This window comes from Castor canadensis, chromosome 12 (genome assembly GCF_047511655.1).
Source record: "Castor canadensis chromosome 12, mCasCan1.hap1v2, whole genome shotgun sequence".
NCBI lineage: Eukaryota > Metazoa > Chordata > Mammalia > Rodentia > Castoridae > Castor > Castor canadensis.
In genome coordinates this window covers 34674187-34697817 of record NC_133397.1, presented here as the reverse complement: position 1 = coordinate 34697817, position 23631 = coordinate 34674187, and the positions used below count along the sequence as shown (strand labels likewise).

The window sequence follows — 23631 nt, the reverse complement described above, 5'->3', positions numbered from 1 at the left end:
AGCAATGTTATTTGCAATGTTAAACACTACTTACGCTCAGGCATCCGTCAGCTAGTGAATGTCTAAAGACATTCCATATCATGGAATACTACTCCCAACAACTCTGATGAGTCACCAAAGGTTATGCTAAATGAAAAATACAAGTCCCAAAAGTTAGATGCTGTGTTATTCCATCTATCTAATATTCCATGTCGACATGGAAACACATTGATCCTCGTCGGGAGTTAAGGTGAATGTGGGAAGGAAGTGGGTAAGGCTGGAAATGGCAACATGAAGGGTCCTTGCAATGATGGGAGCCTTGTGTTCTTGGACTGCATTAATGTTAATACACTGGTGGTGAGATTGCACTACAGTTTGTCAAGATGCTACAGTTAGGAAATGGTAAGTCCTAAAAATTTAAGAGGAAAAAGGCAAGCCATATATCATGTAACAGAAATTAGCTTTTGCTTTTCCTTTAAATTGAAGTTTTGGCCTGCTGAACCTATTATATTTTATACTTATATTTTTATTACATTGGTTTTGAAAATTAGACTTTATATTGAGATAATTATAGATGTGCATGCAATTATAAGAAATAATATAATTTAATGTAACTTTATACACTAATTCTAATGTATAGCTTTATAGTATGAAGGAGGAGATGCTTGTGCTGCCAATATCAAGTACCTCCTTCCCTCTCAGTCCTAACCTCAGTCCCTTTTAATGAGAAATAAGGGTTGTTAATATGAACTGTCTTCATATTAACCTCTTTTAGCTATACTACCCCAATTTCCTTTTATCTTTCAAAGTCACAATTAAATATTGAGACTTCTGAGCACACATTGTAGCCTAACATTACCATACAGTTGGCTTCACAACTTGTTGAGAGACAATTCTCTATATTGTTCATGTTCTACACATCTGGAAAACAGAAGCACCAACTGTTCTGTATTTTGTACTATCTGTTTGAAAATGTTTGTATAAGTGTTCCTGGAATATAAAGACAGTAGATCCCTCCATAAGGCAAGTAACGTGCCTACTATCAGTATAATAAAGATAAGCCAGGCTTGGTAGGCCACAGCTGTAATCTCAGCACTGGACAGCTGAGGCAGATCATGAGTGATCTCATGTAGTGAGGTCCTGTCTCAAAAAGCCTCAGTAGGTAGATAGATAGAGATAGATAGATAGATAGATAGATAGATGATAGATGGATGATAGATAGATAGATAGATAGACAGTCCTAGATCCTCTAGGATAAAGGGCAGTCATGCTTCTTACTCATTTTAAGAGGCAGAGTCCCTAACTTCGAGATTCTTTTTCTATGATACGTTCCCTCCATGGAAGGCATCTCTCTGGGGTCCATTGCCACATCCTTGCAGGACTTGAGGTCTGATGCAATAAATCCTGATGGCTGTGCTTCTTGCTGTGCCATGAATGTTAATATCTTGGTCTCTACATCAGCAATCCTATGTCTTCTTCCAGAATCCACAAAACTGCTGCAGTCAAATTTACTAGTTTACAAGTAGGGCAAAATCTCAGGACCTTCACAGACTTGACATGACTTCATCCGTATCATAACTGTATCCTTCATCGTGTATCCTGTCTTACTATGTATTAAAGCACAAGGAAAAAGAGAGGAAAATGATAAGGAAGACTATGAAAACTGTCAGTTCTGTAGGCACTGAAGCAACACTGTTGATGAAGTCACTCTAAATTCATTGTCAGGTTGAACTTATTTTCTATAATTATGGGATGATGAAGAAAAGAGTTATAGTTAATTCACCAGGTGAAGCTTGACATGTAAGTGATGGCTCATAATTTTAAAAACAATCATACAATGAAAAAGGCTGTTCACAGCTACTGTAAGAATAAAATCTGAACCAGAGTAGAGATTTCCAATTTTCAAGAGATCTGCAAGCTTACAGTCAGGATTAGCATACGTTCTCCTCTTGTATATAGTATTTGTGGTGATATTGGTAAAAATTAGAGTAATTAAACCTAATTCAACTAAAATGGCTTATTCTTGTTAGTCATTGGTAAATTAATTCACTATAAGCCATGAGCAGCGAGACTATACAGTATCCTCCAGTATTTCCAATACTAAATCCCCAAAAAGAGCCTTATGTCAAAAAGGAGAACTGATCTACAGCTCATGCAAATCTTTCCTTAGAAAAGGGCATCCTTAATTTTTAGAGTCTTCAAAGAATACTGCGATGTTGAAGTTGTGAGTGAGAGGTGAATGTAAAGCTGCCTAAAGTCCTCCAAAATAACTTTCCTTTGTCTGTTACACACATTGAAAGAAAATTTCCAACTTCATCAATGTTTCTTCTACCAGCTGAATTTATTTTAAGAGCATATGGTTGTAAAAACATGTTATCACATTAACCTCTACCTTAAATTAGCTTCAAAACTCAGATCCATTGGTGTGAACAACTTTCTGTGAAGTATACATGAGATACAAGAATAGAATTTTGATTGGTTAAATAAAGTCATAATAGCATTGTCCTGATTATTAATAAATGGGGTTTAAGTATTGGAAGTCAGGTTGTGATGATTTAATTGATATAATTCATGGATGTTGCTGTTTTTACATATTGTACAATGGTTTTCATTTACATTATACAAATGAGATGGTCTAACAGCAATTTATTTCACAAATGAAGTCTAGAATTTATTTTTTCTTCTGAAAAATGAGTAAATAAAATTATGTTTGGGGGCTTTTTTGTTTTTTTAATTTTTAAAATTTTATTAGCACATATTAATTGTACTAAAATGTTTTATTGTGATAGTTCCATACATGTATATAATACACTTTGGTCAAATTACATCCTCATCCTTTCCCCTCTTACAGCTTTTAGTGAACTTCATTGTGTTATTTTCACACATAATGTAGTTTGATTATATCAATCCCTAATAATCTGGGCTTACATAAATCAAGTTCACATACTCACGTGTAGGAAGTGGCTACTTGAGCTCTCTAGGCAGGCTAGGAGAGTATCTATCATGGCGTAGAAACACACATCTGCATTAAATGATAGTCCTTGCATAGTTTGCCTTAAGTTAGGCCAATTTTTACTAGAGTCCATTTGTTACTGTATCTTAAAATTCTACATGCTCCATTTATTTTGCTATTTTTATGATCACTTCATGTATAGCATAAGTATTGATTGTGTAGCTATCACCATATTAGAAAAGTATCAGGACAAATATTTCAAAGTTTTAAGACAATCATGAATTCCATCTACAGAAATCTTAAAATCTCAAGACCTACATAATCAAATAACTCCAGGAAGCAATACAAGACTATCTTTAATTTTCAAAAGTAAGTATGAAAGCAAAAATTCAAAGGAAGAAAAAAATAATGTAATCTGGACAGCTGGAAGAACTTGATAAAAAGCATGGCTTTGGGAGCTTAAACTGACAGAAGTGTGCACTACAGCCTGGAAAAGAGTAAGTCTCAAAAATTAATTGTCCATTGTGAAAATGGAGTATTATGTGATAATGATCCTTGCTGCTTTATCTCTTCATGTGGTTCCAAGGACAGCTGTGGGGTCTGAACATCTGTGCCTTTTTTTTTTTCTGCTCAATTTTAAGCAACCATCTGTCCTCTCACTTTATTTGTAAGGTGGACAAATGTTAAGTTTGGACCAAAATAAACCTTTACTTAGATCTTCTTTGTCAACTAACAGTTTTGTCATTTTACCTGGATTAAATATGACTCCTGGTTGCAACCTCTTCTGGTTAGATTTTCCAACCTATTTAAAGCAATGTAGACAAATACAATTTGTAGAAATAGGGCCCAGGGAAAAGATATGAACAGATCAGCAAACTGTTTAAGGAAAAGTTTCTTGCTTTCAATTTTAAGGGCTGTCCAATTTTCACCTGAGCAGCAGCTGGGCTGAGAGCCATAGAAAATGTCTCTTTCTTAGATCTTTGGGACTAGGAGAGATCAAATTTCAGCCCTTGGTACTTACTGGTATTTCTGCTATTTATAAGACAGTTTTCTCTGGCTCAAGGTTTATCTTAACGTTAAATGGGGAAGTTGACAACAATAAAAGAATAAGTGAGTTAGTTATGTCTTTTGAGGAATTCACTGGCTTTATGTGCATTGGTAAATAAATCATTTTACTTCTTTGATTCTATATTTTCATTTGTAAATGGAAATAAGATTTGGTGATGGAATTAAATAGTAAAAGTACAACCAGTCTGAAGGCTTCAAAATGTAAAAATAAAAGCATGTTTTAACTTTTTTGAAATGTAAGTCAGGAAAATTTAATTGAGGATCTAATTCATGCCAGAAGCTATCCTAGGTTCTAAGATCTAAACAGGAAACTGTGCTTTTTTCCCCTAGAGGCTCTCATACCATATTATAGCCTGATACTGCTTATGAGAGATGTCTGGACAAGATCAATTTTGGTTATGACAACATTTGAAGCTTCTCTGATTCCCTCTCCAGTGAAACTTGTAGAAATTATTTTTTATAACCACGCTTTTAAAAGTACCCTTAGGGCAGACAGCAAATGAAGAAATATCAATCTGTGATGCCTAGATTAAGTTCTGGGTGAGTATGGTCAAGAGCAGGCATTCCCTTTCCCTGCTCAATCCCCACTCACAGGGTTGAAAATACGGAGACTCTGATAACTCTTTACCCAGATCTTATTGTGGTGACTATCTACACCAGAAGAGTCAATCTGAGTTACCTCAGCCTGGAGCCTGCTCTTTCTACCAAGGGCTCAGTTGCTAGAACAGTATTACTCACAGAGAATCTAGCTAGTATTATTCCTAAACCCAGCCCCCAAGCCTTAGTTCAGAGATTTTGCCTGAGAAGAGAAGCAGACCATAAAACAGATGGCTCTAAGTTCTTTCCAAAGGAACTGACACTTCACTTTCAACAGAGAATGAAGCATCTTAAGCCTACGGGCATTCTAAAGAACAGTGGAGGTTGTGGCAAAGGACATGGAAGGAAGTTTATGATGTAATGAAGCTATGGCCTGCCCTGTAGGCCAGGCAGTTTGTAAGAGAGAAATGATAATAAAGCACCTGGCAGGAATGCTCCAGGAGTCAAAAAAAAAAAAAAATACCAAGAAAATTACTTAAGAGACCCAAATGGAAATCTGAAAGAAAAAAGTACAGTAGTTTAAATTAAAAGTTCACCATTACAACACAATACTGCATTTGAACTGAAAGAAGAAAGAATTAGTGAACTAGAAAATGGACTGATAGAAATTATGCAAGCAAAGAATGGAGGACAAAAGAATGAAGAAAACTGGTCAGAGATTTGGAAAAATGTGGGATGCCCTGAAGTATAAAAACATGCAATAATGGAAGTTATCAGGAAGACAGAAGAGAAGAAAATATATGCAAAGGTAAATTAATACTTCTCAAATTTACTGGCAAACAATAACCTAAATGAATTCCATGGCAAAGAAATAAATAGATATACACATCACATAAACATGCAGAAAGCCAAAGATGTGGGTCAATTTTGAAAGTGACAAGAGGTGAAGATTAATAGCTGATTTCACAACAAAAACAAGAGAGGTTAAATGGCTGTGGATAGTGTGTATGCAAAGTGTTTGAAGAAAAAGCTGTCAGTCAAGATTTCTTTAAACAGTAAAGATATTTAAAGAAAACAAAAATATTTTCCAGATAAGCAAAAGCTGAGAAAATTTATTTCTAGATTTACCTTGTAAGAAATATTAAAAGAAATATTTTAGGCTGAAAGCAAGTAACACCAGATTGTAAGGAGAAGCCACAAAAAAAAGGATACAAATAAAAGAAATTGTGCAATTGTAAAAGACACTATACATGCATATTTTTCTCTACTATTCTCTTAGCTGATTTTAAGAGCAATTGTTATGCAATTTCACATGTTTTAAGTAAAATGTACTAGTGAGCCAATAACAAATAGAAATGTAATATGTATATATAAAATATAATGTAATATATGAGTAATATATTTTACAATAACAGCACAAAGGAAGTAATGAAAGCAAAATTTTAATGACATAAAAAATGAGATAGTAAAATAATTTTAACAGTGTATTTTGTGGTTTACAACATAAATTGATGCAAAAAATATATATATACCAATAAAAACTCCAAAGAGTAAATAAAGCTAGTTTAAATTCAAGGCTGATTTTGTTAAAATGTATATAGTAAGCCCAGAGCAACCACTAAAAATTAACTCAAAATATAGTAAAAAAAAAAAAAAGAAATTAAGACACATTAGCAAAAAATAATTACTTAAAGCAAAGCAGAGAAGAGAAACAGAGGAACAAAATGAAACAAGAGATATAAGCAAAACTAAAAGCAAAATAAAAGATGCAAATCCAACTGTCAATAATAACATTAAATTATGACTTGGATCTTATGGTTTGGTCCATATGCTAAACACTTGGTCACCAACCTGTGGTGCTATTGGGAAGCGATAGAGTCTTCACAAGGTTGGCCTAGTGGAAGGAAACTAGTCATTTGGCATGTGACCTTGAAAGTACTATTAGGAACTCTCCTTCTCTTCCTCCCTCCCTCCATGATGTCTCTCTCTCTCTCTCCCCCCACACCCCCCCACCCTCCCCTTCCCAGCCACCATAAGATGAAGGTGAACAGCTTTGCTCTGTCACATGTTTTCTGCCATGATGTTCTGCCCCAAAATAGTGAAGTCAACCAGACATGGATGAAGCCTCTGAAACCATGAGCCAAAATAAACCTTTCCTCCTTTCAAGTTGTTTATCTTAGGTATTTTGGCACAGTGACTGGAAGCTGACTAACACAGTAGTTAATTAAACAATCCAACCAAAAGGTAGAAGTTGTCAGACTGGATTTTAAAAAAAGAAAAACACTACCCAGTTATATGCTGTTTACAGAAGACACAAATAGAGTGAAAATAAAATAAGAGTGATCTATCATGCAAATAGCAACCACAAGAAAGCTGGAGTGGTTATGCTAATTTTAAAAAAGTAGACTTTAAAACAGAAAATACTACTAGAGATGAGGGATGTTTTAAAATTATAAAGTGTCAAACAATTATGAAGATATCAAGAATAGAAATAAATTGACAAGTGCTAGGCTAGATTGACCAAGAAAAAGAGAAACTCAAATTGAAAGATTTGAAAGTTAAGGGGACTGGGTGGGAGACATGGAAATTCACTACTTGTGTACACATGAAGATAGTATAACAAAACCTGCCAAACACTGAAAAATGAGAAGGAGAATGGAAAACTAATGGAGAGGGTAGCTTGTTCAAGGTACACTGTACACATGTATGGAATTATCACAATGAAATCACCTCTTATTAATATATATGGTAACTCAAAAATAAAATAAAAAATTTAAAACTAAAGCTACAAGTAATAAAACCCAATCAGTAGAACAGTAATGCACAGTATTTGAAAGATCTTTGGTATGTACCTGAACATAACTGGTGGGAACTAGGCATGTATTACATAAACAGTGAGGGAGAAAAAGAAAACATGGCAAGGAAATGATGGACAAATCTCTGCTCTGTTTGGATTCATGAAATAAATTAAAAAAAGAAATATGAAAACAAAAGTTGAAGAGAGGACATAATTACTGATCTTACCAAAAAATAATAACCAGTAAAGTTAAGTTTTAGTGGTTGTTATAGGGTCTACAACGTACATCTTAACTTACCAAAATCAACCTGATGTGCCAGTACATGCCTATAATCCTACAACTCCAAAACAGGAGGATTACCAGTTCAAGACCAGTCTAGACTACATAGAGAGACCCTGTCTCAAAAGGAAAAGAAAGAAAATGTATGGAATGGACTAGAAAGGAAAAGGGAAGAGGAAAGGAAAGGAGACAAGGAAGAGAAAAGGAGAGGAAGAGGAAGAAGAGAAGAGAAGAGAAATCCACCTCAGATGTAAACTAGGTTATTTCCAGTGATATGTAGTTTTATTTCCTTTTCCCCTTTTTGTAGAGTCATATTGCATTATATGTATGAAATATATGTGTTAAATCTATGAAAGTTATAAACTCCAAGTATACAGAAATAAAATTAATAGTATGAACAATTATATGCCCACAAATTAGATAATTTAGATGAAATGGACAAATTCTTACAAAGATAAAAGGTACCTAATTTGGTTCAAGAAGAAATAATCTAAACAGAACTATAATAAATAAAGGTTGAATTAGTATTCAAAAAGCTACTTATTGAAAAATATCCAGGGCTCATTCACTGTTGAATTCCACCAAACATCTGAAAAAGAAGAAGAGCAGCCAAGGTAATGGCCATTAGTTTAGAGTTAACCATTTTCCCATTTTCACTCATTTAGCACTGTCTACTTCTTCAGCAAACTTGTGTTAAGGTTTCCTTACTACTAGACAGACACCGAAGAATACTGGAGATGCATAAGTAAATAGCACAAAATCCCCTGTTCTCCAGGAGTTCACAGTTTAATTACCAAAGACAGAGGAGGAAAAGTATAAATGTGCTTCAGAGTAACTGGTTGTAAGGTTGGGAAAGATTTCAGAAAGAAAGATACACTAAGGCGCATCACAGACTGAGAATATGTTCTGGCAAAAGTGGGGGGCATGTGTTTGTGTGTAGCTGCTTTTGAGGAGAGGTAAAGATCATTGAATTGAAAGAACTGCCTGTGCCAACTGCCCTATAGCCCTATGCCCAGATACCTGTTCTCTACTCTTCCCCACAGAGTGAGGCAATCATGACTTCCACAAGGTTCACAGGAAGCCATTTGACCTCTTTCTCTGGAAATATGGTAAGACTTTAACCTACTTATCAGACCTTTTTGTGTATGTGAACCACACAATATCCTCTAGAGGAGGGAAGGAACAGAATAGAAACGAGTCTCTCGAGCCCTCCTTTTCCCTAAATTCTGCTTATCTGAGGTGACGCAGGAAATTGGCTGGCTTCCACAGCAGACCTCACCAAGAACATGCCAATTCAATTTGGTGAACCCAAAATGGAAAACACAATTTGGAATATACAAGCATCCCATACCTTGGATGTTCCTAACATCAGAGCAGAATTCCCAAGAGGTTTAAAGTTCACCCAGTCAAAGTAAATGTCTGCAAATTCTTCTGTGGACAGAAAGCAGATGCCAAACCCTGTTATATTTAGCTGCAAATTCACTGTGAGTCCTACATATTAACCACCTCATATATTAAATACTCAGCACCTTGCATTGATGTAATCATTTACAATTCAGAAAGATATATAACATATATCATTTCATACAGTATTTCTAAGCTATGGAGATCAAGTGTTCTCTTGACTAACAGAGGAAATAGAACTCTGTGACATGATCAACATCATACATCTAGTAAGTAACAGAGCAAGGACTAAGCCTTTTAACTTGAGTCTTGAATTCATAATCTACAATGCAGTTTTTTGTATTAAATATGGTTTTATTTTTCACCTGTAACAAGAAGACCAGACATGCAGATGAGGGTTACCACAGCTACTCAGTGATACTGGGAAGGACTGGAGTTATTTCTGTCCATCTGCCTTCCCTTACTGGTCTTTGTCGTTGTGCTTGACCCCTTTCTGCAATTTCAGGTTTCAGTTTTGCTCTCTGGAAAGGACATAGGTGGAAGGAATACACGAACAAGAAGGGCAAAGTCTGAGCCTGTCCCCTTTTAACAGATAAATAAAAACTTTTCTTACATGTTCTGCCCAGAGGACTCCTATTGACACCTCTCTGTTACCTGGTCATTACAAGCTATAAGGGATAATATAATAAAGGATTTTGCCTTTGAACTTAAAAATTAGAAAAAGAGAAAGGAAAAGAGACTATTGAGTGGCTCCTGAGGAAGGTGACAATAGACTATATCTAGTAATGAGTTACATTAGCTTGGCTGTTTAAATATCACATCTTAATTTTCATCGTATAGAATAACTTTCAAGTTAAAAGGTGGAGGTCAGAGTATCAGGATATTTCAATTTAAAAAACACAATCTAGCCCTTCTTATTTTGACCTTAGTGCTTTTCAAGCAGAAATTACTCAATTCTCAGATTCCTCAAACTTGCCAATAATCTGTTTTGTACTAACTTTTTAAGCATGTAGTTTTGTGCTCTTCTCTCTCTTTTTCTTTACATTTTTAATAGAAACTTTTAAACAAATACAAAGCAGAGAAAATAATATAATGAATCCCAAGTGCTCATCAACCCTCTGTGACAATTATCATTTTGTCAATCTTGCTTCCTTTCCTCCTTCCCTTTTTCCCCTGGACTATTTTAAGCAAATTCATTTCATTTTCAATACACTAAAATAAATTATGACTGTATGCCTCAAATTTGTTTTTACTTCTTCATACAAGAGCATTTAAGAGTTTTAACATTGTTTTTAAAAGATTAATGGAAAATCATTATTCATAAATGCTCTATTTCTCTCCATATAGCTTACCTCTTGTTATAGAAGAGTAACAACCCAATGAAAAAAAGAGGGGTCAGTTTTAAAAATGGAAAGAACATTGTAAAATAACTGGAAAGCTAAACTACCCTCTAGGGGAGCCCCCCTCTACTATACAGGGCAAGATTTATTCCCTGCTTAAGAATTATTAGATCACAGCTATATGTCATTTAAACTACTATCCTTGCCAATTAACAAATATAACAATTAGTATTCTGTTTATGTTTGTATATATAAAAAGAAAATGTCTCTAAATCTCAAAGCCTGTGCTTGATAATAGCTTAATTGGACCTGCCACAGTAACACCAATGAGAAGCTATTTAAATAACTTGCCGCTCTTATTTTAGATATTTTGATTACTTTGATTGTCTGCTATCTTTTCTTTTAAAACAAATAATCCAGAGGGTTAACAAATATTCCCAATTCAATAAATATGTGAAGTATATATTTATTCATCCACAGACAGTGTTACTGGTTGTTCAGACATTTATTTATAGGTCCATCACTAATTTAGATAATCATTCACTAAACATTTCTATAGCCCTTATTAATAAAAGTTTTAAGGATGAAGAGTCTGGTCAGAAATCACAGTTGTGTCTCTGTTTTCATAAAGCCAAACAAAACCTTACCCTGAATGCTTTATTTGGGAATCCTAGAGAAATTGGTTGTGCTCTAAAATCTGGAGAGTAGATATGACAGTCTCAAAAGTGTATTTGCAAAAACATGTAGTGGCAAGATCACAGGGTGGGAAAAGGGCCTGGCTGGAAGTCTCTCTATATGTGTATTTTTATCATCCATGTGTTGGATGAAGCGGAGAGCTGCCAGATAGCTTCTTTTCGACAGCTTGGAGTTACTGTTGGGAACAGATCCATGTATGGAAGCGAAAGCCGAAAGGCACAGATAAGCTGAGATCCAGCTATGCAAACCATGTTTAGAGACACTTAAAGGACAAGCATCCCAGGTCCTTTCTTTCTGGTAAATCTGGAGAAGGCATCGCACTGGATCTTTTCTCACATTCAGCCCATGCAGACTGAGCGACTAAGGATTGACCAAGGTAGGTGCAGGGCTTTTGTAATGAAACTTATCTGAAGAATCGTTCGCCAATATTCCCTCCTGAGCCCTTCACATCCTGTAAGGGAAGGTGCCAGATAATATTTTGAAAAAAAAATGAAAGAAAGATTTGTGTTGGGGCTGGTGACTAAGAGGTATTTAACAGCTCTGCCTTTACAAGACCGGGCAGCTTGTCTAGGGAGGGAAAGTGACAATACAAATTTCCTGCCAAATAAAATCTCTTTGTCCTGGATCACTTACCATTCAGATTTTTGTGGATATGAGTCTTCCTCAATATTGCCAGCACCTTTTGGAATGGGCCACAGCTTCCTACTGGTTCTAACACTGTATTTTAGGGTTGGGTAGGTGGGATTTGTCATTTTCCTTGCGTGTTCTTCCATAGCCAGCAAAAACTCACAAGTGTGGCTAGATCTTCCTTAGATATAGAAAATGGCATTATTATTTTTGGCAGCTGAAGTCATTTTTGCAGTGTTTCTCAGCAGCTCTGAGGTTGATTACATCCTGTTCAAAGATTCTTGAGTTGTTTTCACAAACATGAGTTCTTGCATAAGTTGAACCAGCTGTATGCCCTGGATTTGCTCAAGACCTTTCACAGTTCTTTTTTCTTTCTTTCTTGTTAATGACTGAAAACTTAGAATCTTGGGGGGACATGTTTCTGAAGATTATTATTGTTTTGTCATCAGTGATGTTTTGGGAATAGTAGATTGTGGCAGATTAATAGAAGTTACATGTCTCAGGAGTTCAAGGTATAAGAATGGATATGATGACAACAGCAATATCAAGATGACTGCACTATATCTTCTGGACTATTGGATAACCCAGCCAAGTCATATTAATTTCACTTTGAAATGCTATTCTAGATAATTACCAAATTGTAGTTATTAAATATTTAAAACAGGCCTTTAAAAATTGTGAGTAAAGTCTGTGAACACCTGCCAAACGTTTGCAGAAGTCAAAAGAAAAAAGTTTAGGTCACAGCTATAAAATATATGTGTTTTTCCAAGATGGAATTCAAATGATTCTTACACAGGATAATGGAATTTAAACTCCAGATATATCTTGCTGAGAATAATGTGTATATAGTTCAAGTACGAATTCAAACGACTCACTTCACTTAGTTTTCACTGTTTAAATAGAGCATAAGACTGGGACAAAAGAGAAAGAAATATTAAATATGATTCCCTTTCCCCGGTGACAAACATGACAAGGAAAATAAGTAACAAACAATTGTGAGAAAAGAATAAAAGTAGTTGGTAACACTGAGCAACAAGGTGCTCTCTGGACACATTAGACAACCAAGAAATCCTGACTGAATATGAAGAAAATAACTACTTTTGTGGTGGTTTCTTTCAAGCTGTGAATATTCCATTGCAACAAAAAAGGTGGCAGAGGAAGAAAAAAACATGAGTTTATTTCAATAACAATAGAATATCATTATAATACAGTATCATAAAATTATTAAAATAATTATAAATTATTAAAATTTCACTGAAGTTTTCTTCAACATACTGTTTACATTGACAATACATTCAATTCACAACATATTTCAACTCACCCTTTTAAAATTTCTAATAAGTTATTTGACTTCACTGAAAAATACTAATATTCTTTATCTAAGGGAAAAAGAAAGAGAAAAATAACCCAGCCTTCTTTTTTTAAACTAACAGAGACAAGCTGTCATAACTTCAGCTAAAGTGGAACAGGCCTACAAAAGGGTGGTTTGAAAATACTTAATTAAACACTACATACCAGCCGGCTTCCCAAAAGGAACAGCACAGCAGGAGTCTTTGCAATTTCCAATATGTAGAAGGTTCACATAAATGACGCCTCTAGCATTTGTGAACAGATGCAATGCATACATGTCACCATCTACTGTTTTCTCATTTGCTACTGCCAAGTACATTTCAAGTGCACACTCTTCATGAGAAATGTCTGCTCCTGTTTTTCATTTTAGCAAACAAATTCAAGTCACAGAATATAAGTAATAGAAAATGACTTGCTACTATTTTTATGTATAGTATGTTAACATTTCTGGGAGAAAATTAATGACAGTCAAGCAAGCTACTTACCCTCTTGAGTTCTTAAACTTTCGATGATGACTGTGCATATAGAAAATCTTGAGATCATGTTTTGAGAGGAGAATTGGAAGTGTTGGCAGTTCATGTGAGAACAAAATGGCTCTAATTTTCTCTGCAATATTCAGCTGAGGTAGCTAACATACGGTGGTGACACAGTATAACCAAGAAATGGGCATTTGTCCATGCAGAATAAAGCACAGCTTGAAAGTTTCTATCTAATGTGGGAAGACTGGACAGTTTGTGGGGTTGGTCTATTGGGCTATAATGGCTAGGAAGAGAAAGTGCTTTTAAAGGGGCTTGATGGGGAATATCTTTTAAAAAAAAAATTCTTTTGCTCAGGTGACTAAAAACAGAGACACTGAGTGGTTCCACACAGAGCACCAATGATTTCAAGAATGTTAAAAATGACACAAACATCATGAGACTAGGTTAATAATGTACTAATAAGGAATTCCAACACCACAGAGACTCTCTTATGTTTCTCCAAGTTTAATCAATGAAAGGTGAAGGTTCCATAGAATCCAGATCACCTGGTGTTCTGACCAGACATGATCTGTCCAAGCAGCACCTCCTTCAATTTCTTAATTTTAAAGTTACATATTTTCCCATCTCCTGGTAAGGTATTAGAAGAAAATTGCACACAGGAGAATTGTTGAAGGTATTCTTAAGGTTTTTGAAGTAATGAAAGGGAAACAAATTCAGATAACACTTAGTGCTATTGGGTAGAAAATGACCTTTCTTATCCCATTGACTTCCTTTCCTGAAATGAGTCATGGTTCTCAGCTCTATCTGCACCTTAAATCACTTAGGGAAATTGATATCTGACTACACTCCTAATGAACTAAGTGTGCTTCTGTGGGACAGGCAAGGTAGTTTAGCTTTGAAATTCACCCCATAAAATTGTAACATGCTCCCAAGACCCAGAACCAGTTCCTCTTCACAATAACAAAAAACAGTAACCAGTACCAGGCATGGTGGTGCATGATGTAATCCCAAGTACTAAGGAGGCAGAAGCAGGAGGAGGATCATGAATTCAAGACAAGTCCAGGCAAAAGTAGTGAGATCCTATCTCAAAAAGTAAAGGCCTAAGGACATAGCTTTAAGTGGTGGAGTACTTGCTTAACAAGTGCAAGACTCTGGATTTAATTGCCAATACCACAAGAAGAAAGGAAAGAAGGAAGGGAGGGAAGAAGGGAAAAAAAGGAAGAAAGAAGGAAGGAAGGGAGGAAAGGAGGGAGGGAGAGAGGAAGGAAGGAAGGAAGAAAGGAAGGAAGGAAGGAAAATGTCTACCAGACTTACATTTTATGATAAGGGAAGTTATAAGACCCATAGCTGAAGTTCTGTGGATGTTTTGGGAGGTGGTTCTTTTTGGGTTTTTTGGTTTTGGTTTTGGTGGTACTGAGGTTTGAACTCAGACCCTTGCATTTGCTAGGAAGGCACTCTACCACTTGAGGCATGGCCCCAACCTATAGCTAAAGATTTAAATAGTAATAATAAGCAGGCAAACTGCACATTGACACACACATGTAATATCAGAACTAAGGAGAGATTACACAGGAGGATCAATAACTCAAGGCCTCAAGTAGCAAGACCCTGTGGGGAAAAAAAAAGGAAAAACACTTTTTTTTCTCAGAAAATTTTTATACTCTTTAGCCTGAATCCTGTAAGAATGTTAGCCACAATGCTTAAAAGGTAAAAAATATATATATGTGACATTGTGGTTCTTAACTACAGCTGCTAAATGAAATTTTATATTGTTTTACCAAGTCATCAAACAACCATCTTGAAAGGCCATATTAATTTTTTGTAGCAGTAAGCTTTTTTTAAAATGGACACAAGTTTCCTAAAAAAGAGAATTTATAAGGTACATTAATTTCTTATGTATCAAATTATGTGAATAAAAAACTAACTCTAAAATACTAAGAGGATTTCATGGCAGACCTTCCATTTAAATAAGAACTGACCCACAAAGAAAGTTCTGAGATAAATACTGGTAGAGATCAAATAAATAGTAACTTTAGATTTCAGATCAGCTAGGAAGACTATTCAAGTTACTGTGTAGAAGCAATAATCCAAGTGAAGAGAACTCAGAGTGGGAGGAGTCAGACAGCCTGAGTTTCATTCTGACTTTACAATGTATTGATGACTGTGTGATTTTGGGCAGTTAATCTAGTTGTTGTCTCTATTTCATTTTCTGTAGATTAAGTAGTAACTATGTAGAAGGGATTAAGGGGCAAAATGCAAATAGTTTAGTGTAATAACCAAGTAGTGATGATATCATCCTCATAGGCAATATTCAAATCAAATGGGTTTCTCCCAAGAATCTGATTCTTTCTCCTCTCACTATGTATGCTAAATAGAAAAGTGATCACATTTCCAGGAGAGTACAGATGAATTCCTAAACACCTTTCAACTCTAGTTTACTGAAATAACTTGGCACATCTAGGATACTGACTTAATGCTCTGGTTAGTTGATGATGAACACTGAATTCCCTTCCTACCCCAAATCATAACATGAAGATGAAAGTGAAACTATCATTTTGATATTCACAATAAATAAACACAGACATAAATTCACTCAGAAATATTAAGAAACATACCCAGAAAAACTTTCAAGAATGAAGTTATACTATAATAGAAGAGAAGACAATTCATTAACAAGTAGTGTCTTAAATTATTTTCTGAATAAAGTATGTTAAAGTATATGTGATAGAAGAATCCATTGAATGTTTATTAATGCGTTAGATTCCAATTTGATAATATATAATAATAATTACAACTTTAGTGCCTTAGGTTAAAAGTTTTCTCTAGAGAGAGACAAGTGCAATCATATAAGAAATGACATTAGGGACCATTATCAATTGCAAGTTATTTTTAAATTTAATGTAAAGAAACATAATTTTAACAAACTATCTCTAAATGTTAACTAATTTTAGCATGATTTTACTCATATGCATAAAATACATTTTATGAAATAAAAAGTTGTATTTTATTTAAAAACCTCAGTTCCAGATTCAGACCCATCCTTGTTCAAATCTCAATTACCAGTCTGGGCAAGATATCAAAAACTATATTGATGTGTGTGGAGCCATTTCTATTTTCTTACCATATTTCTATGAGAGTAAAATGTAATAGTTTATTAATCCTGGCAATCCACCTATAAAGACACTGATGCACAGAAACCAAAGAGACAGAATTTGAAACCTGTGCTTAGCCTCCGTGTTACACTTTCCAACAGTTGTTTCCATCCTTTTAAACATGGGAAAAACAAAATTAATGTGTGAAAAGTAGTTTGCATTTTACTGGCAAGAAGTAAGAACCAAATGATGTTACTTATTCTTTTAGATCATTGTTCCATAAATTATACGTCTAATGAATGATCACTTGAAACTGTGCTTCTGAATGTCAACTAAATAAGAAAAAGCATCGATTGCTCTTTGTCAGTTAATGTTTCCAATTTTTTGAGTGGACATTTTTCAGAGATAGAGGATAAGTTATTATTTTGTGACTATACTCCATCTTTATTCACTCTGCCTCTTATATTAGTCATGTTTGAAAAATGTGTATTGAAATTCTTTTTCCACCACTCATCAATGTCATATAGCAATGAGGATTGGAAATGAGTGAGAAAATGAATAAGTCATTTAAACGAAAATTAGTATTGTATTCGCACATACATGTTAAATCCCATTTAAATTCCAACTCATAAATCTAAAATGAAGAACAAGAAACCCACTTGACATTCACTAACATTTCAGATTATGCTTCTGAGCTAAGGACTTTTGAGAACTTAATGTACAACTTTCACCAATACTATGAGTCATGCATTTAGTTTTATGAAACTTATAATGAAGTGTATTTTAATGAAGAAAGTGCAAATTATAGAGAAATTGGTCACTTTTTTGTAAAAAGAATGTATTGAAAGCTTACCTCTTTTCTCTTCACATTTTATCATGCATGTACTGTGGAAGGAAGGTCAAACTTATCCTCTAGTAACTCTACATTTTATTTCACCGCACACATACTGAAAATCACTCGTCCCCAGAGATGATTTTGTTACTACCATTAATTTAAATACTATTTTTTTCCTTTAAAAGGTAAATATCTATAGAGGAAAAGGAAAGGGAAAGCAAATAATAAGATTAGAGACTTAAAGAAAAAGAGTCCCTTCAGTTCTCATATATCTATAGTATTATCAACAATCAACAGCCATTTCAGCAGCAAATGATAGTAGCTTATAAAACTATAGCTTACACTTTCTGAGACATTCAAAGCATTGAAAAAGAAAAAAGAAAAAATATAGTATGTTAAAAATACACACCCAAAAATTGCATTATAAAAAACTAAATTTAGGCAACATTTATGTACTTAGCTTATAATAAATAAATGTGCCTCAGAGCCAAAGTAATAGATCCATGTTATTTTGGAAAACACAGACTAAATAGGCAACTAATGTAATGAATACAACCCCCCAAACACCTTTGTTTCTCCTCAATAATCAAACAGTTAAGATAAGTTATGCTCATTCCTGAATAAAATTATCTTTTTTTGAAGGGCATATATAGTAATTCATTACATAGGTTAAGAATCTGATCCCCAAAATTTCAGCAAAATTATAAATTTCCAAACCACATTCTCCAAAACATAATCTGAGGAAGAGTTGTTCTATAACTTTGGCGAAATAAAGGGTCCCATGATTAAAAAACAAAGCTATGAAATATTAGATAAAAGTGATTTTCATCTCAGATTCATAGAAGGTACACTAATATATCACTAGCTCTAAGAAAATTCTGTAGAAAAATAACCTACCTATGACCTTGTTATGTCAAAGAATGATTTAGAATCCAGACAAGAATTGTGCACCCCTAGTCTTCCTCATCTGACAGCATCAGTGTCAGATGTCAATCATGTCATCTTAACTGACATAGCCTACATGAGTCACAAAATCACTCTCGAGAGTTGCAGGCAGCCACCACCAACTGACCAGAATTAATGTATATGATGAAATATACCTACCATTCAATCATAAAAACTTCTTTCAGAAAGGGCTAACTTGAAATTAGTCCTCTCTGTAAATGAATTAATTAGACAAAGACCTGTGGTTTTAACATGTTTGAAAAGATACCTCCTGGGTCTATATGTGAAAAGAGTAGAAGGCTGAATAGCTTATAAAATGCCAATTTAATCTCCACTGACATGTACATACATAACTTTTCTGAAAATTAACAACATTCCATGTACATACATAACTTTTCTGAAACAATACAAATGTCATTTGAATATTACTTGGTGGGGGGGATAATTAAGCAAATAAACTGTTCTCCTTGGACTTAGATTCAGCCTGCTGCAGAAGATATGTTTGCACATTTGTGGTTTACGTGTATATGCATTTTAATTGTGTTCCCAGGGCACCTACAACTCTGTCAGTGTATCACAAAATGAAATTGTAATTCTCCTGCTAGCCCAGGCTGTTAAGTACCTGGAACTACTCTGAGTACCAGGAGATAGAATCTTGAAGAGTGAAGTCTACTGAGGCAAAGAATCACACAAACATACTGTTGCAAGGTAGTCTGATGAGCACTGAGAACGAGTTCATGCTGCAGGCCAGAGGGGATGGGGAGAGGAAGCAGCAGGTGTGGGGAAGGAGGACATGACAATGACAAGTGGAAAGCTACAGATAGTTCAGCATTGAAAAGGCAGCTTTTGTTTTATACTTTTTATTAAAATATAATATATCTACAGATACATGTGGCTATGCAGCTCCATGAGCTTCCAAACATGGAATTAAAACATGTACCCAGCACTTACATTAAGAGATGGAGCCATTACCATTGTCTCAGAAGGCTCCCTTATCCCCTTTCCCAGATATCTTCCCCTCAAAGATTATCCCTGGGTAGATCTTTATCATTGTTTTATTGCTCAAATTGTTAGATGTGAAAAAATTAGGGGTAAGCCTGGAGAGGCAATAATGAGAACATTTTCCATATTTTTAAAGAGTTGGAACTTTGTTCTCAAGTCAGTAGCAAGGGAGTGGGAGTGAAGGGAGGCCAAGAGAGGGTTCTAACCGGGAGTGTGGTCACACTGGTGACATCTACCTTAATTCTACTTATACAGTACCATTTTCTGACCCACAGTAGTGTGCAGGGGGCAGGGAGGTACTAATGGGAGGGAAGAGAGGAGGGTGAAGGAAGGAGATTAAGATGATGGTATATGGTTGATGGACTTCATACACCTTTATGAAACAGAACTAAAAAACATCTTGCAATAGCTTTAAGGTGAGTGGGGGGCTGATGGGGAGAGATGATGGGGGCAATGTAAATAATGTATAATATAAGACTAATCAGAATTGTTACTATGAATCCCCCCCTGAATAATGAATATATCCTAATAAAAATTATTTTAAAAAGAAAAAAAATTAATAAATAATTGAGGGAATAAAATAATATCTTTTACTCATTTCAAGTAACATATTATTCAAAATCATTGAAAATATTCAAATACTGTAACAAATCTTTGCACTTGTGCTGAAGAGATACAGAAGAGAATTTTATTCTTATTGTAAGAATCAATGACATAAATCATGCATTATGATTAGTTCCTATCACATAGTAATTATCCAACAAATATTGTTCATTATTCATTCATCAAGCATTTACTGAGCATCTACTATGTTGTAGATAATGTACTTTGGTGTATGAAGTGATGGATAAGGCATAGCTCTTACCCTCAGAGAATTTATGCATACAAGTCTAGGGTATAAGGCTTAAAAGAGAATAATAACAGATATTGATAACTAGACAATAGTTCAGTAGACTGGAAGGGAAGGGTACAAGTCAGACTCAAATGGCTGTACCCTCTTTAGTGGGTCAGATTAGTGACATGAATAAAGGGAAAATACACTTGGAAGATAACCCATGTAGAATTTTTCAAAAGAAAGTTATAAAGTGACTAATTCCATAGTGTAGTGGTCATTTCTAAGATTACATATACTGTGTTTGCTTTTCTCTGTTTGTTGGCTTAGGATGGACTAAGTAAAACAATTCAAAACCTTATTGGGGGATGGATATGGGTGCTGGGAAAAGAGAGACTTTAATTTTTCTGAAGGTAATATTGGGCTGTGTTTAGAGCTGATGAAGGCAGTTTTGATGCTTTATAGTAAGATCTTGCTTTAGAGCAAAGAGTAAGCAGAGTAGAAATACAGAAATAGCTTCTTTGATGCTTTGATTCCTTAGTTATGGTACTATTTGAAACCTGGGTTGCCCTTTGCATGCACAGGAGGATGACATATTCTTATTGTTAAGTTTTAGTCAGGTCCCACCAGTGTGGTGGATGAAATGGAGTCATCCACCCCATAAGTCCATTCACCCACTGAGGCACTTAAATGAAACATTCTTCTTCCTTAGTGTATTTATCTGACTAGATTTCTAGAAAGTGCTCTGCCTTTAAGTGTCTCTGATTTAATTACAGCTCCATTTTCCAAAGTGAAGTAGATAGACTACAACCATATTTTTCAAAAGATCACATTCATGTCAAAAGAGAAATGCTTGCCAATAAAAAGATCTATAATTGAGGGAGATACTATATGAAAATTGGCCATTATTAAAAATGTCAGTCTTCTAAAGTGAGTATGTATTTGCAGTTATTTTTAACTATTTGCTAAGTTATGTCAAAGAATTGAACTAAAGTTAGAAAAGTCTTACTAAGCAGAAATATCCATTATAATGGAGGCATCTGAGTGCTAATGTAAATGAGGTATGAGAGATGTAACTCAAACAATATCCAAGTCAAATAAAAAGTAAAAGCAGCAAGAGAGATACAGAAGATAGATATAGGAAACTGCTTGCAGAAAGGGTGGTCAGGAAAAAAATGAGATTTGAGCAGAAAACTAAATGAAGTGAGGCAACAATCATGAAAAATTAGGGACATTTCTACAAAAAGGGGGAAAACAGCAAATATGGCCTTGAGATAGGAACATACTTGGTGTGTTCCAGGAACAGTAAGGTGCCCAGCAAGGCTGGATAAAAAGTAGTAGTCCAATAAAATCCTTGCATCAGAGATGTAGCCACCAGCCATAGACTTAAGACACTCCGTCTGGGACTTGTTCTTAGGGTGCTAAGAAGCCATTGAAGATTATGAGCTGAGAAATGAAAGAATTTAATTTACATGTTTAAAAGCTCTTTCTTGCTATAGTAGGCAGGTTAGATTGCAGGAAGACAAATGCAAAAAAAATAAAATAACATATACCTTATAGGTTGGGTATTTCTATAATTGCTCATCAGAATAAAGATATTTTTGAGAGTGAAAGGGGAATTGTTCATTACAGTGGATCACCACCAGTGCACTGGGACATATGTTTTCCCTAATTAAATAGCTGTTCTCAAGAATAAATGAATACCGAGTGAGTGTTCAAAGGAAGGCACCTACTATTCATAACTTCAAATTTGCACCAAATGCTAGATTTATAAAATATTAATGGGTGATAGGCTAACAATAATTTCATGAAAGAATAACCTAGGGATAACTTAGGTTAATTGATTCTTTACTGAATGAATTCTGGGGACTTTAATAAACTAATTTGTCTTGAGAATACCTTAGTATTGTTTATTTAATTCAGTGTTTCTCAAAGTCATTTCTTCATAGATTTTATTTTATATAGGAAATGTCTTATGACTCTACCATTCATAGAATTATATATGAGAAAAGTATTAACCAGAAATAGAGTAAAATGGGTGAAGAACACAATTCTGAGACTGATTCAGAAATTTTGGTTAGATTGTTGAGCAGATAACTCAGTGGTAGGAGGAACTCCAAACTAAAAAAATCTTTTAAGTATAACTGACAAGTAAGGACTGTATAGTATAGATTAAAAATATACAATGTGGTGATTTGAGATACATGCATAAAGCTAGATAGATGATAGATAGATACTTAGATGATGCATTAATTAGATAATAGATAGATGATGGATAGATGATAGATAGATAGATAGATAGACAGATAATCATCACAATTAGAAATATTGGCATGCTGATTCAGCAGCTAGCAAAATCTCAGAGTTTTCCTGATCTTGAAGTAGAAAGAACCCTTTTCTCATCTTCCATGAAAATCTAAAACTTTTTTGTGGTTTTATGGACTAATGCCTAGGAAAATTTTAAAGTATAGGCTTCTTGGTTCTCTGTCCTGCTCCCCCAGCAAGGGGTAGGGTTCAGAGTCAAAGAGAGTGGGCCAGAAGCAAATTGTAAGTAGGCATTGACATAGAAGTCAGACGCATACACAAGAAACTGAAGTATGAAGGCAAGAAGATGACCTCAGAAAGAAAGCAGTTGAGTTCATTGGATAACCAAGAGAAGGCCATTCTAGGTCTTGAGATAGAAACCACTGCCTGCAATGGCTCCCCATAAACTCTGATGGCAGCTGTGTGGGGGGAGGTTGCAACTAGGACACTTGTAGACACTGGTGTACAAATGACCTATAAAATTTAAAAAGCTGCTTAAGAGTACCCCTCTGAATCTCTTTTTCTCTACAGTATCTCCAGGTGAGGGCACCATGCTCTATTCTTCTGTAACTATTAATGACAATGAGAGCTGGCACTTACAGCAATCCCTATGGACCAGGCACATTTATCACTGCTTTTACATGCATTAATTCATTAAATACTGACAATAACTATAAAAACTGGATTCTATTATCAACAGCAGGGAGTGCTAAATAAATCTGTCCAAGATTACACAGCCAATTACTAGTAGAGCTTGGCAAGTCTGACTGTATTCAAGGTTATTTACTCTACTACAGACAAATGTATCGCAAAGATGAACTGAGAAAGGTAGCTTTTTATCTAGTACTGCATCTAGTCCCTGTGATCATATCAAATAAAATGCATATTCCATCTGACATTGACTATAGTCTCTGCACACCAACAGAAGTTATGTTTCTCTCCAACTTTCTCTGTTGTCCTAGTTTTTAGTTCATCCTTTTATCACGTGAATATAAATTTCTGATTGTGTTAATTTGTGAAAATTCTCCTTTGACTGTGCTCCTAGTTTCAGTCTATTTTGTTATTTAGTTAGTCTGTGTGTTGAGAGAATTGACGGTCACAACTAACCCAA

The 23631-nt window shown here is 34.9% G+C and overlaps 1 protein-coding gene and 1 long non-coding RNA gene across 7 annotated transcripts in view; one reads left to right on the top strand and one right to left on the bottom strand.

The window, feature by feature from the left end:
• The window catches only part of LOC141414797 (uncharacterized), a 132175-nt gene extending 118370 nt beyond the window's left edge, over window positions 1-13805 (bottom strand). For all 4 annotated transcript variants that reach the window (XR_012439664.1, XR_012439663.1, XR_012439662.1 and 1 more), the window contains exon 1: window positions 13517-13805. This is a non-coding gene — a long non-coding RNA (uncharacterized lncRNA). The remainder of the gene's footprint in view (window positions 1-13516) is intronic.
• Slc8a1 (solute carrier family 8 member A1) overlaps window positions 11248-23631 on the top strand; it is a 358556-nt gene continuing 346172 nt past the window's right edge. Inside the window, exon 1 of one of the 3 annotated variants that reach the window (XM_074049568.1) lies at window positions 11248-11430. The gene's annotated coding sequence lies outside the window, so the exon portion shown is untranslated. The remainder of the gene's footprint in view (window positions 11431-23631) is intronic. The other 2 variants (XM_074049564.1, XM_074049563.1) reach the window with 2 other exon arrangements.